Source organism: Anser brachyrhynchus, assembly GCF_964034855.1.
Source record: "Anser brachyrhynchus genome assembly, chromosome: 2".
Lineage (NCBI taxonomy): Eukaryota > Metazoa > Chordata > Aves > Anseriformes > Anatidae > Anser > Anser brachyrhynchus.
This window is the reverse complement of record NC_137695.1, coordinates 57547334-57561712: the sequence shown is the minus strand read 5'-3', so window position 1 is coordinate 57561712 and position 14379 is coordinate 57547334. Positions and strand designations below refer to the sequence as shown.

Below are 14379 nucleotides of genomic sequence, written 5' to 3'. Positions count from 1 at the left end.
ATTGGAAGAACTTCTGTAGGGGTGTCATAAATTTGATTTTCCATTACTTTCAGTTTTGAAATGAAGAGTTAATAAGCTTGTAAATGTTGTAGTGTAGCCTTGACTGGGAACTCATTACTTGAACTATTTCATGGAAGTCTGTTCTCTGTGTCTACTGAACCCCTGACTAGATTTTGATAATGCTCTCTTTTGGCCACAGGAATCAATGACCCTGTCTCTTAATTTTTTATTAGTTATTCTTTAAGAGAGTAAGGATGCAAAAACAGTGCGTAGATTTTCTTTTTATTTTTAAAGGATCTGTGCATAAATAATACCTAATTAATTCTGAGCAAACACTTCTGAGAATATTGTCTCCATTTTATAGACAGAGTGAGGTTCAGAGACATTGGGTTGTTAATCTAAGTTCGAACAGTATTTAAGCAGCAAAGGAGACTACCAACAGACATTCCTGGCTTCACTGCTTGTACTATTACAAGTATTTAGAGAGCTTTATCAAGCCACTGTAAAGATATTTCATGCAGGTGCCTCCTTCAATACAACAGAAAACAGAATAACATTAAAATAGAATTGAAGACCTTCAGATTTATTCTGAACACTTGCAAACATGGTTTCAAAATACTCTCAAGAAGTAACTGTTAATTAGTTAGTAGTTAATCTAGAAGGCAGGGAAGACAGGGAGATCATTGTTCCTTTGCCTTTCCACTTTTTCTTCCTAAAAAAAAATAAAAAAATCACAAAGAGTATTTTTGGTTTCTCTTACATTAATTGTACAGAAATAATAAATAGCATAATATTAATAGTGAATATCATAGAGTGTTCCCTAAAAAAGCTGGTAATAGTAACAACCTGCCCTCCTGGAAAATGGTAATGTCCGTATACTGTATATATGGTAAAAAATATGCAAGAAGATTCAATGTAATATCTGCCAATCCTTTCCTGAGGAATTTGGGCCTTTGTATAGGAAGAAAACCACATCCCACCTTTTCTTGTGATATAGCAAATCCTTTTTACTGGTAAGCAATATAGAACAAACACTGGGTCTCTGTATTTGTATTATCAAAGCTTCCATTGTCTGTTTCTACACCAGCAGGAAAACGTGAGGCACAGGTGTACTCTGTTGACATCTAAATTTTCCTTTTATTCAGTGTCCATAAAGGCTGTCAAACCTATTCAGTGATATAATCAGGAGACTGCTGCAAAGCAAAACTAGACTCAGTGTCACTGCTTCCTTTTTTCAAAAATCTTGTCTGCCAACAATAAACAAACAAGAAATATCTGAATCAGATAAAATTCTCCACGCTGCATGAAGAAAAAAATGACTTGCAAACAACTAGTGATCAATTGACTCTAAATGTTCAATCCTCTAAGATTTATAACACAGCTTAAAATTAAATTTAGGGAGTTCCTGTTGCAAACAAATTAGGCCATTAAATCATTTTACTATTCATTTTATGAGTTGTCTTTTATCTATTGGGAAAAAAAGAAAAGAAAAGAAAAAAAAAGAACAACAACAACAGAGCGGGGGGGGGGGGGGGGGGGGGGGCGTGTTGGAGCTAGCAATAACACCAGGTGCATATGCCCAGGTAGTGTTAGGAGCCTGCTGGACCTCTCTGTGAGGCGAGGCCAGGGCTGCCCCATGCTGGCTCCAGTGGTTCCACCACAGGGCCCGGCTGAGCCCCTCGGCCACGGGTGGGCTCCTCGGGGAGAGCGGAGCTCAGCAAGGACCAAACGCTGCCTGGCAGTGAGGAAAGGAGTGCGAGAAGCAGCCCTGCGAGCAGCCAGGGGAGGAGGTGCTCCAGGTGCCCAGCAGAGCTTGTCCTGCAGCCCCTGGAGAGCCCAGGCTGGAGCAGGGGAGAGGTGTGAGGAGGCAGGGGCAGCACAGAGGAGCTGCTGGGGGTGACCGCAGCCTCTGCTCCCCAGCACCTCTCAGGGAACTTGGGGAAGGTAGGAGTCCAGTGGGGTGAGCCTGGGAAGCAGGTGGGGTGGAGGTGTTCTGTTTTTAATGTTTGTTTCCCTCCATCCAGCTCTATTTGGGAATAAATCAAATTAATTTTCCCCAAGGTGAGTCTGTTTTGCCTACAGTGGTAATCAGTAAGTTATCTCCTCATCTTTGTCTCAACCCAAGAGCTTTTATATCTTATTTCCCCCCCTTTCCCTGCTGAGGAGGGGGAATGAGAGAGCAGCTGGGTGGGCTTCTGGCAGCCAGCCAAGGTCAACATATCATGGTAGGTTTTGATAAACAGGCACATGGGAAACTATAAGCTACAGTGTTATGAGAGAAAATAAGCCCCTTTCTGTTAGCAGTGTTGTAAATAAAATAAGTACGTAAAGTTTCTGCAAATTAAATGAATAGTTTTTTAGTTGTATTACAGGTCCTAAAAAATGCTAATATTGCTTTGCATTTTCAGATTTTTTTTTTCAATTCTGTTCCTGCACATCTAGACCACTAAACTTAAGTGATCCTTCTCTGCAATTGCAAAACATGAAAGAAAGTTGTATTTGGCTTTTATTGATTGTTTAAGTTAGATTTTTAGTGGTTAGATCTGTCATATAAGCTGTATTTAAAATATTTATGATATTAGCTTTTGATATGCAAAACAAGAAAATGTAAAGCTTGAGAGGGAAGAAAGAGCGAGGTTCTGTGGATAAGACAGGTTTAAAAATAGATATATTTAGACTTCAAGTTTGATGTGATTTTTATTTATTTTTTAACTAAATAGATTAGATTGGCCGTTCTTTGAATTCCGGAGCCTTGCCTCACATCTCTTGAGTATGCCCCCATGCTTTAATCAGGCTTTTTCCTCACCTGTATGTGACATTGTTGACTGTTTCTCCCCGGTTTCTCATGTATGTTTAAGGAATTTTTTGATTGCATCTGATAAGAAAGTACAATATTGTCAGATGTTTGGCTTTACGTGAAGTCATTGCGTTGCCTTGCTATGCATGATTGGATGCCTTGGTGCAATAAATTTAATAAATGATTCACAAAGATAAAAAAAAATTATGATGTATTTGGCATAAAAATTTGAGAGGCACATCATAAATTACGGAGCTATACTCCAGGCTGTTTTTTCCCTATTTTTTTTTCCCCTCTCTATCATTTTCTATATGCAATTAATAACTAGGAACTTGATTTATTGTCTCATTTCTACGAGAGAAAGCCAGGCTCATTGCTTGTGAGAAACCAACATTCAGCAAAAAGTTGAAAACAGTAATGTAAATTTCTCACAGTTTTTGTTCTCTTGGATAATCTCTTAGCACAGGAGGCTAGAGAGAAGTTTCAATCACTTTCTTTAAGGGACTCAACAGTAGATTGAAATTCCTGTACAGAAACTACACTGAAGAATTGTTTCAGCAACACCATCACCAGTATTGTATACCTATTCACAGTTCCTTAATGCCTGAATAGATGAGGTGAAATTATTCTCATAATTAACCCGGTCCCTATGAATAAAGCCTAATTAGTGTAGCCCCAGAGCATCTAGTAGTCTTTAGAATTCTTTTACTTCTCCGTGATGATATAACAATAAAGGTTTAAATCATTTGCTCTGTAAGGAAAAGTAGTTGAAACAGGTGATGACAATTTTAAAACTTTTCCACTTCCATGTTTTTTGTTTATTTTTTTTTCCAAGTAGATTAATCTTTGCTGGTTATTAAAGCATTTTTTACATATGAAAGTGCTCCTATTTCAGATCCTAATAGCTATTCAAGGGCATTTGACCTAAAAGACTTTCAAAATGTCAGAATAACATTCTTCATGTAAACATGATTGAAACAATATTATAGGGAAATTACAGAGTTACATTACAGAGACATATTATCTCTGTCAAAGGAAAAAGTAACTCTTGGAAGAATACAGTTGGAAAAGAAACAGTGGTATATACCTTAGATTTAAAGTGTCATTTACCTTAGATTTAAAGGTTATTTACCTTAAAACAATAATAACACCTTCAGTATCGTATGTTCATTCTATTGTTGTCTCCTACGTTAAGCCATTTAACAGTTTGTTATATTCTCAAGGTTTCCAATAACAGACTATTTTTTACTCTAAACTTCTAATATGGGTGTCAGACACCTTCTGTGTGAAGACTGAGTTGCAATTTCACACTGTCAAGATGAACTTAAGAAGAAATACAAGTATTCTGCTGTCCTTTCAAAATCTTCCTGTGTTTTTTTTTTTATAATACCAGAAAAAATAAAAAATAAGAACACAAGTGAAAGAAATCCATTAGGAGAGAGGTAGTCTGTAACAATTGTCACATTCCTTTATGCGTTCCTTTATAAAATATTCTTGTGGCTTTTTGGTATTATTTCAAAAGACTAAATGCTTAGAACTGTCTTTGTGTCCCTAGAAAGGAGAGCGCTTTTAGATTCAAGTTGAAGCACGTATAGGCATGTTTGAAGACTGTCACAGATTGTAATTCTGCCTCTAGGGAATACACAGTAACAGTTTTGATGATTTTGAAAGGAGTATTCTAAAGAGTTCTACTCAAGTTATTCTTTCTGGGATAGGAATTTTGTGTTTGCCTGCAGGTTTTCTTATGACTCTTTGCATTCAGAGCCCTTTTAGCCTTTTACTGAGATTTAGAAAGGATCCACATGCTTTTCATTGATGTATCCCATTTTTATATTAGGTTTACACTTACTTTTATTTATTTATTTATTTATTTTGCTCATATCCTGGGCCACAGAGCAAAAGGTTCTAAACCTATGGTCTTCCATCAAGGAGATATTAAGTAAATGATTTTCAGTGTATGAGCTCTACCTAGGGCAAATAGGAGAAAAGAAAGGGAAAATGTCTAGAGATTTCCTATATCATAATCATTATTGGTAACTTCAAAAACCTTTGGAACTGCTCACTTTAGTGCATCTAAAATATTTTAGAATATTTATATTTTTATATTATGTCCTTATATTGTGGCAAACGGTACTTGAGGTGAGGCTGCACCAGCACAGAGTAGAATGGAACTATCGCTTCCCTTGCCCAACTAGCAATGCTGGTCCTGCTGCACCCCAGAATACAGTTGGCCCTTTTGGCTGACAGGGCATCTTGCCATTGACAAGAACCCCCCAACTCCCTTTCTGCGTGGCTGCTCTCCAGCCTCTCGTCCCCCAGTCTGTACATATAGACAAGGTAGCTCCTTCCCAGGTGCAGCATCCAGCACTCAGTCTTAAATTTCATGCAATTATGGAGAACTACAAATACTACTTGCAACTTACTGTTATCCTAGCATTAAATGGAACCTGAAAGTATAATGGTGAAACAACTTATTGTTTAATTTTTGTCTTTAAAGTTTAATTTTATCTCAGTATGCAATATTAACTTCCAAGTTTAAGCAATTAATACGTAATAACCAGACTTTCTTCTCCATTATTTTCTTTAGCTTGATTTGCAATTGTATTCCTATAACAAACTATTTCAGGTAGGCACATGTTTTAGTTAAGGATTGTTTCTTGCACACTGATAGCCTAGGCAGAATTGCAGTGATCTGAAAAGCAGTCTTGGACATTTCTGTGATTTCACATAGGGGTAAAAAGAACCTCATAACTGAGAACTATTTAGCTTAAAATTTGACCATCCTGTTTTCCCCATCAGGAAGGAAAGAATATGAAAAGAGCAAGCATGGCATTTTTGATTTACAGTTATAAGTTGAAGTTTTTCTATTAAGGGAAGGGAAAAATGTATATATTAATATATAACTAATTGAGTTTTCAATCCTTATTTACTTTCCGTGTTCTTACTGACTATACCAGATTCTTCACAGTGTTTAAAATAATTTTTGCCTTTATGCTTTTTTTTGGAATCTCAGAATTAGATTCACTAAGTTGAAGAGGTATGGAATGGCATTACTCACATTTCACTTGACCCTCAGAAGTGTGCTTGCTAGTAACAGCATCAACTTCTTGGGTTGCAAAGTTTCATGGGAATAAACCAGTAGATTAGTGGAGTTAGAAGACACAAGAAACTTTGAGACCAGACTGGTGTACAAAGAATACATGCGGTTCTGAAAATTATTTAAAAGCTATTTAGAAAGTATTCAAGTGTGTGACAATAGCCAAGTACATCAGTACCTGAGAGGAAGAAAAAACAGGGATCATACTGTGCTTGTCCTTCTCAGGGCTAGAGCTCCTGTTGTTATTGAGCTCTGTAGCCCAGCAGTCAGTGATCAGAGACCTGTTGGTGTGATGATTCCAATAATGATTGCAATTGTAAACACATTTTTCCTGTTTCCTTCATTCTAGAGCAGGAGAAAGGAGATGTAGCAAATCTAACTTTTGTCTATTAATGAATAAAACCCCACAACTCCCTTGGAGATAAGCAGTTTTTATTATTCGTCTATAACCATTTCAGACTTGCTTCTGTATTCTTTTTCTTTTAATGTCGATCAGTCACTTGGTAACTTTCAGAATTAGGTTGATTATATTCTCCATTTTGTAGAATACATTTATATTACAAGTAGGAAAATTCATGTTTTACTATGTAGCCAGTGAAGAGTGGCAAAGTTTTAATTTAGTTCCTACTAAATCTTCCACTTTGCTTCACTGACCACAAAAGCTTAGGTTTCTAATTTAGAAACCCATGTGAATACTTGACTAAGTGCTTAATAAGGATTATTTTATTTTTTACAGCCTTATAAAATGAATGTATTTTTACTCTATTTTATATGTTCAGCTGAGATGCTGAAAGATTAAGGCAAAACTACCTAATCATTTTGGTGCCCAGGAAACTGCATTAAGTGCCACTGAAAATTTTTTGCAACTTATTTGCCTAGCATCTCATGGGAGCTCAGGGACAGTCACAAAGAGAATGCAGTTCCTGTGCTACTGGGCACAGGATTGTCTCTATATTACCTTTGTGGGAGGCTGTCCTTTCTCATTTGCCCACAGATACATGGTGGACACTACGAGATACTATGAGATACGCATCTCATGTTGTCCACATGCTTGGTCACCATGCAAGTTTCAGATCATCATGTAAATAAAGGAACTATTTTAAATATATCAATCTTACTCTTTATGAAACTCCAAGTTATTCCTGGAGTGGGTCTACTCTCTGACCTGAATTGTCTGAGCGTTGAAATTTGTTTAGTTTATTTAAAACTAAGAACAAGTTAACTACTACATTAAAGACTACCCCATTGTGTTAAGAAAAAATGTTACTAATGATGCAATCAGTTGATCATGACAGCAAAGATGTAATATTATTTGAAGACTGAAAGGTTGTATTTTCACAAATTTAATCTAGATGTAAATATTGGATCTTAAATCCTGGGAACAAATTACCAAAGTATAAGTTTTCATCAACAAATACTTCCAAATCGAATTCATCCATTTTTGTTGTTGAATATAGAACTGGTTCAAAATGAAAAACAAACAATAACAACAACAAAAACCTCAAGGTACGGCAGCCTCAGTTGTTTAGGATAGCAGGATGGATAATCATAATGATCTTTTTAATATTGTATGAATCTCTAGGGAATAAATAGCTTGTGATTATGGAAATAAATTAATGTCATACTGTTATTCAGAAATTCATTAAGTCTCTGCAGGAAACATTACTTCTAACCTTCCAGTGTTGACTTCACAACCCTAATGTTATTTTAATATATTTGGTGTATATTTTAGGTTTAAAAAAGAGAGAGAATTTTCATCAGTTTGTGTCATCCTGACAAAATTCGCATGATTCAGCACAGAGGTTGAAATCTTTTGTTCATTATGCATTTCTGAAAAGTACCTGATAATTTTGTGAATAGCAGCAGTAGAAGTCTGTCATCTGTTATATTTGATATCCACACCAGAAAGGAAGTACCTGATAATTTTGTGAATAGCAGCAGTAGAAGTCTGTCATCTGTTATATTTGATATCCACACCAGAAAGGAATCAGATATTTGCTGGTGAGATCTTGCAGATCTCTGAAATACTATGTACAGTTTCAGGATCTGGAGAAGCATGTGTCTGTTGCTACCGTTGCTGCACTGCCACCTGTGATGCCCCCTAAAGTAAAACTTAACAATATCCATATGTTTCAGTGTCCTCTTTCTTGAGTCTAAAGTTTAGCAGGAGAGAGGGGTTTGTGGCAGAACAAACAAACAACCTATACACAGGTGCATTTTCAGATGTCCTGCTTCAAATATTTGTTATGTAAAGTTAACCAGGGATTGCTGTTTTGTACCTGAAAGCAGTCAGTTCACTTAGCAAAATGCACAAATAACGTGGTAATATTTTTGCACATAAAGTATGAACAATTACTGCATAGAAAGATGACAAAAGCAACTCATTCTTGGGCTTAAGGTGTATGAGGAAGGTGGAAAGGTAGTTCTTTGTTTTGAATGCTAGCTTTATGCTTCATTACTCCAACTAAATTAAACAAAAAATAATGCCCTACAATACTGCTGGAGGAGAAAAGAGCAAGTGTTTTACTTGCATCCAGTTAATATTAATCATCTGGAAACAGTACTAATTTTTGTGTGGTTGTTGTTTTTGTTGTTGTCCTGGTTTTCTTAAGAAAACTACAAGCATCAATATTCAAGGTTAAAGCTCAGTGATAACTTTGAACATGAATCTTGTATCCTAGGTATCATATCTTGCTGTACTATTCCTCCAAATCTGTCTTCAAGTTTTAGAAACTTTTTCTCTATGAATTGATGTACAAAACTGGTATCTCTAGGAGCCATCTGTCAACAGAAGTCAGATTTCTCTCTTAAATACATATTGAGGTTTATGTTGAAGTAATACAAAATAAACATTCCTGTAAATGAGATCAAGTTATTTTTAAGAGTAGCAAAGGTTAAGCAAGTTATAAGATTTAGCCTATAGTGTTATAAAGGTAACGTTGATGAATCATGATTTTAGTTTAATATGTGAAAAACTAAAAGGCAACAAAAACAGCGTTCAGCATTATTATTCCAATGCATTGGATAAAATGGCATTATACATCTGATTATACACACATGGCTATAATATGTTTTTAGCATATAATGACAGGGTTTGGGACTGAAGGAAACCCCCCAGGGAATCAGTAAAGAATATAATGGAACAATGTGACCAAAATTATAGTTCTATTTTAAAATTGCCCAGAAGTATTTGGGGCATAGAAAAGAGCTGCATTCAGTATATCAGAAACCTGTTACTAGATGCAAATAAGATGCATATTTCATCCTAATGACTACCTTTTATTTTGTAAAACCTTACAAAAACATGAAATATTTAGATCTCCTTTTCATCAAATGTGATCTAAATTGACTTAGTAAGTTCCAAAGTTGAAAATCACAGAAAAGCACATAGATGCCCATACACATTTTCAGTACAAGATTGCCTAGGAGCTGTGTTACTAATAAACCATTTTTAAGACACAAAGCAAATAATTATTTCTTGATGTAAATTTAAATAGGAGATTGATACAAATGCAGTGATCATTGCTTGTACATTGGATTTTAATGCTCTTTAATTAACGCAATGAGAGCAGAAGTGTCTCAGATACTTTTCTTGACCTATTAAGCTGTTTTTCTGCTTTCTCTCATCAGTATTGTTACAGTGGAAATCATTCCAGTCCTTATATATGAATTTAAGACCTGATTTCAACAGGATACTTAACAAGGCTTCTAACTTCTGATATGTGAATAGTTTCTCAGGAATCGGCACTATTATGCAACGTGGGTGATTTGCTTATCTGAAATAAGTGGCTGACAGAAGGATATAGGCAACTGTGATGAAAATGGGAGTTTACCGAAGTTACTAACAGTAGAATCAAGCTCATATTTGCATAGAATACCATTGGAAGCATTAGATTGTTTAGTTTATCCGTATGTTGTTAATCCTGAGTTCTTAGGAGCTCTGGTCAATTCATAAGCAAGTCTCAAAACTGAGATTCAGCACTTGTTGGAATTATCTTTTGAGTTTTCATATTTTGAAATAAGGAAAATACATGTTACAGCTTTTAACCACTTTCATATACTGTTTTTCTATTACCATGCATTGCTGTGTGAGATGGCTATGAGGAATGCTGTAGAAATTTTGTTGTTTCTGTTTTTCATGTGATTTATTTATTTATTAGGGAAAGACTACAGTATACAAGCTGTAGTATTACCAATTGTTCTGTTCAATAGACAGAATGAAGAACAGGTTCTTTAAGCAAAATATATGACTCTTCTATCAGTATTCTTATCTTACTCCAGACCTTGCTAGGACATGAAAATAAAATAATGCTCAAAACTGAGCTGAATTAACCAAACCTGAATTTGTTGCTTTCTGATGTATTCCGTTTTTTTTTTCAGTTTATTTGATGTTTTTATTTCCTTATGCAACTAGTTTTTAGTTTTTTTTTTTTAGCTTTGTTTTTTTTCCTCTTCTTTTTCATATTAATCTCATAACATTTTCCTTTATCCAGTCCTTTTATTCTTGGTTGTGTTTTTTGTTTGTTTGTTTGTTTGGTTAGTTGGTTTGGTTTGCTTCCCTTCAGTTTACATCATGATTTGGGCTGGATTTTCAAAGATATCCAGCAAAGAAGTGTTTCAGCATCAGTGAGGTACTTAACTAGGCTTGACTTAATTTTCTAATGAAGTTATGTTTTTTACAAGAAAATGTTGATGTAGTGAGACCGAATGCTTTGTTGAAACAACTTGGTTTCCCTGGGATCTACTAATTGCAGTCAGCTAGTCAGCTTGTGCTGAACCAGTACGTAATGTGAGTTTTCCAAGGTCTGTAGATTTGGACTTGCTGCTATGTTGAATGGCCTTCCACAGCCCCACTGACTGAGGTTTTCTTTTTTTTTTTTTTGTGCAGGCAGAGGGCTGACAGCCATAACTAAAGCTGTCAAGTTGTCAAGTCTGTTATCGTTCTTGTGTCCTGGAACAGTATTTGGTTTGGGATATTGGGGATTTTTTAAAAAAACAGAACATTTAAGGCTTAGCCCATTCCATGCTTAACTCACCTTGAAGAAAATACAGTTTTGTTTTCCACAGATAATTTCTATCTGTCTATGGACATTTCCATATTTCATAATAATGTGCTTTTATTAATGTGTTTTGGCATTTAAAAAAATATCTGATTACAAGAGATATATAGATGTAATACCATGGAACATAGACTTTTAGTGTTATCACTATTGTTTCAAAATAAAGCTAGAAGCCTAGTTTCCCACCCCCTCCCCCCCCCCCCCCCCCCCCCCCCCATAAGGTCAGACCCATAAATTATTCCCGTTATTTCCTATGCTTAAAATGCCAGTGACAAAACATAAAATTCAAGAAATATTATAACAAGTGTATAATTAAAGTAATGAAAACAAAAATAGACAACAAAAAAACACAGTTCTTCTTTCTCTTTTAACTGGACAAGAAATGTCATTCTACTATGCTATTCATTGCCACACATTTACATCACCCTAGAAAGAGCATACATTGAAGCAATTTTAACACTTGTCTTTGCATAAATAGTTAATTTGGATAGAAAATTCTTTACCTGAATTAAGTCATGTTTGGTTAAAGAGTTTTTTTCTTTTTTAAACTTAATAACATTTCTTTTCATTCAGTCTTGAGCCTTCTTATTTCAGAGATAATGTTTCAATTATGAGAATTCCTTTTTAATTTTTTGTTCTAAAAGGTGATGAAAACTTTTACTTAAAATAAGATTTTGTGATGTACTTGCTGTATCCATAGGGTACTGAATGATATTGCAAGTCTGTCCTTTTACAGAAAACTAAACACATTTTTTCAGTTTTACTTAATTTTATTCTTGAGCTGGATGTTACTGACATTTTATTTTAAATTTATAATTTAGCTTTGGCATTTATAATTACTGACTAGAGTATTATTATGGTGGAAGCATAGGAATTAAAATTGAATCTGAATCTTAATTTTCCCTAACTTTCCACAGGTCATTAAAAAATTACTTGGACTCTCTGTTTTTGCCTTTTTTTTTTGTTTTGTTTATAATGCAAAAATATTATACTGAATGTATAGTGTATATAAGTGTAGTATATCTATATGTATAGTAGTTTGGCTGAAGAATATTAGTAAAGCTAAAGTGAATTTCAAAGATCATACAGGTTTAATTGCTGATGCTTCTGCTGAAGATAATTCCTGTACCAAAAGCTTATCTATTTTTTCAATGTAATTATTTGGCACATTAAAATGTATTATCTATTCCTATAAACCTGCTCTAGCAACTTTTGAAAAACTTATCAAATTGTGGTCTTAAGGAAGCTAGTTATGAAACTCTTACTGAGTACTTTTGAAAACTCCATTCAACATATGCTCAAACCTATTATTTAGAAAGGAATTGTGGGCATATTTTCTTTCCTTTCTTCGTTCTTAATACTTTACTGTCCTGTGGAGTTCTGTCTTTAAGAAAAGTGTTTGTGACTTAAAACACTCTTGATCTTTTTGTTGCAATGTGAGCTTACAGCATAAAACAGCTTAAAGAATTTGGTATCCAATATTGGAACAGAAGTGCTTGTAGAAAAGAGGATTTCAGAACTGGACTGATGAGACAGTGCTACCTGTTTTACAGACACATGATCCATCTTGGTCATTTTCCCAGTCTGGCTTAAAGAAAAACTCCTTTACCAATGAGGAGAACACTTCTGGCAATAATACTTCAGTGAGTTTATGAGTTTAATAAGCTGGATATTTTGTTTAGTTTATACAGGTATTTCCAGCTTTTCCTGAAAAATGGTTTTGTAAAGGAGGATTCTTATTGTACATTTCTGTCTTTTTTAGTCAGAGACTCATTCCCCGTTTAAAATAAAAATAAATAAATAAATCTCCAGTATGATGTGGGTCTGCATTATGCTTTTAAATCTTATTAAACTGTTTGTAACCTTGGCTTTGCAAATTGTATAAATTCAATTTTTAATGAAAACCTGAATTTCTGAGCCTGTGTACAAATCTCAGTAGGAAAAAGAAATTTTACAGCAATGGTACATAATTCACAAGTTCCTGTAAATTGATTTTGCAGCCTTGCAATGATGGATTTGAGCCTGGTGTTTGCATTATCCACAGAGCATGTATTACTGTACCGCATTTATCTAAATGAAGGCTGTATTTAAAGGATATTGTTCTGCTGGAGACTAAATGAAATACATATTAATTTTCCAGGAAATTGATGACAGAGTACCCCATTCTCTGTTGATGGTGTTTATACATTCAGCAGATGTTACTGGATCATAGACCAAAAGGAACCTTCAAAATGTCAAACACCTGCTGGTTTGTGCTCTGCCTTTCTGACGAAGGATTGGTAAAGCACAGATCATAGAATCATAGAATCATTTAGTTTGGAAAAGGCCTCTGAGATCATTTAGTCCAACCTTTAACCTAGCACTGCTAAATCCACTGTTAAACCATATCCCTAAGCTCTCTACATCTACACGTTATTTGAAGACTTCCAGGGATCATGACTCAACTACTTCCCTGGGCAGCCTCTTCCAATGGTTGAGTTAAGAATGTTTCCCCTGAGCGTCCTTTTCTCCAGGCTAACCAGCCCCAGCTCCTTCAGTTGCTCCTCAGAAGGCTTGTTCTCTAGATCCTTCACCAGCTTCATAGCCCTTCTTTGGACGTGCTCCAGGGCCTCGATGTCCTTCTTGTTGTGAGGGGCCCAAAACTGTACTTGAGGTGTAGCTTCATCAGAGCAAAGTACAGGGGGATGGATGATCACCTCCCTAGTCCTGCTGGTTACACTGTTCCTGGTACAAGCCAGGATGCCTTTGGCCTTCTTGGCCACCTGAGCACACTGCTGGTTCATGCACAGCTGGCTATAAACCAGTATATCCAGGTCCCTTTCCATCGGGCAGCTTTCCAGGCACTCTTCCCCCGGCCTATAGACTTGCATGGGGTTGTTGTGACTAAAGTGCAAGACCTGGCACTTAGCCTTGTTGAACATCATACAGTTGGCCCCATTGGTCCAGCCTATCCAGACCCCTCTGCAGAGCTTTCCTACCCTCAAGCACATCGACACTTGTGCAGAACTTGATGTCGTCTGCAGACTTGCTAAGGGTGCACTCAATACCCTAGTCCACATCATTGATAAAGATATTGAATAGAACTGGCCCTGGGGAACACCACTAGTTACCAGCCTCCAGCTGGATTTAACTCTATTCACCACAACTCTTTGGGCTCAGCCACCCTGCCAGTTTTTAACCCAAAGAAGCATACACCCATCCAAGCCAAGAGCAGCCAGTTTTCCCAGGAGAATGCTTTGGGAAATGGTGTCAAAAGAAGAACGAGTTGCCATTCAAAGGGACCTGGACAGGCTGGAGAAGTGGGTCCATGTGAACCGCGTGAGATTCAACAAGTCCAAGGTGCTGCACCTGCGTCAGGGCAATCCCAGACAGGAGTACAGACTGGGAGAAGAACTCATTGAGAGCATCCCTGTGGAGAAGGACTT

General features: G+C 36.0%; 1 protein-coding gene across 21 annotated transcripts in view; it reads left to right on the top strand.

Annotated features, from left to right (window-relative positions):
* Positions 1-14379, top strand: part of CNTNAP2 (contactin associated protein 2) — a 1160459-nt gene that overhangs the window by 493298 nt on the left and 652782 nt on the right. Inside the window, exon 1 of one of the 21 annotated variants that reach the window (XM_080582596.1) lies at positions 12004-12597. The exons of the other annotated variants lie outside the window; for them this stretch is intronic. The gene's annotated coding sequence lies outside the window, so the exon portion shown is untranslated. Of the gene's footprint in view, positions 1-12003; positions 12598-14379 lie in introns of those variants that run through there. 21 annotated transcript variants of the gene reach the window in all.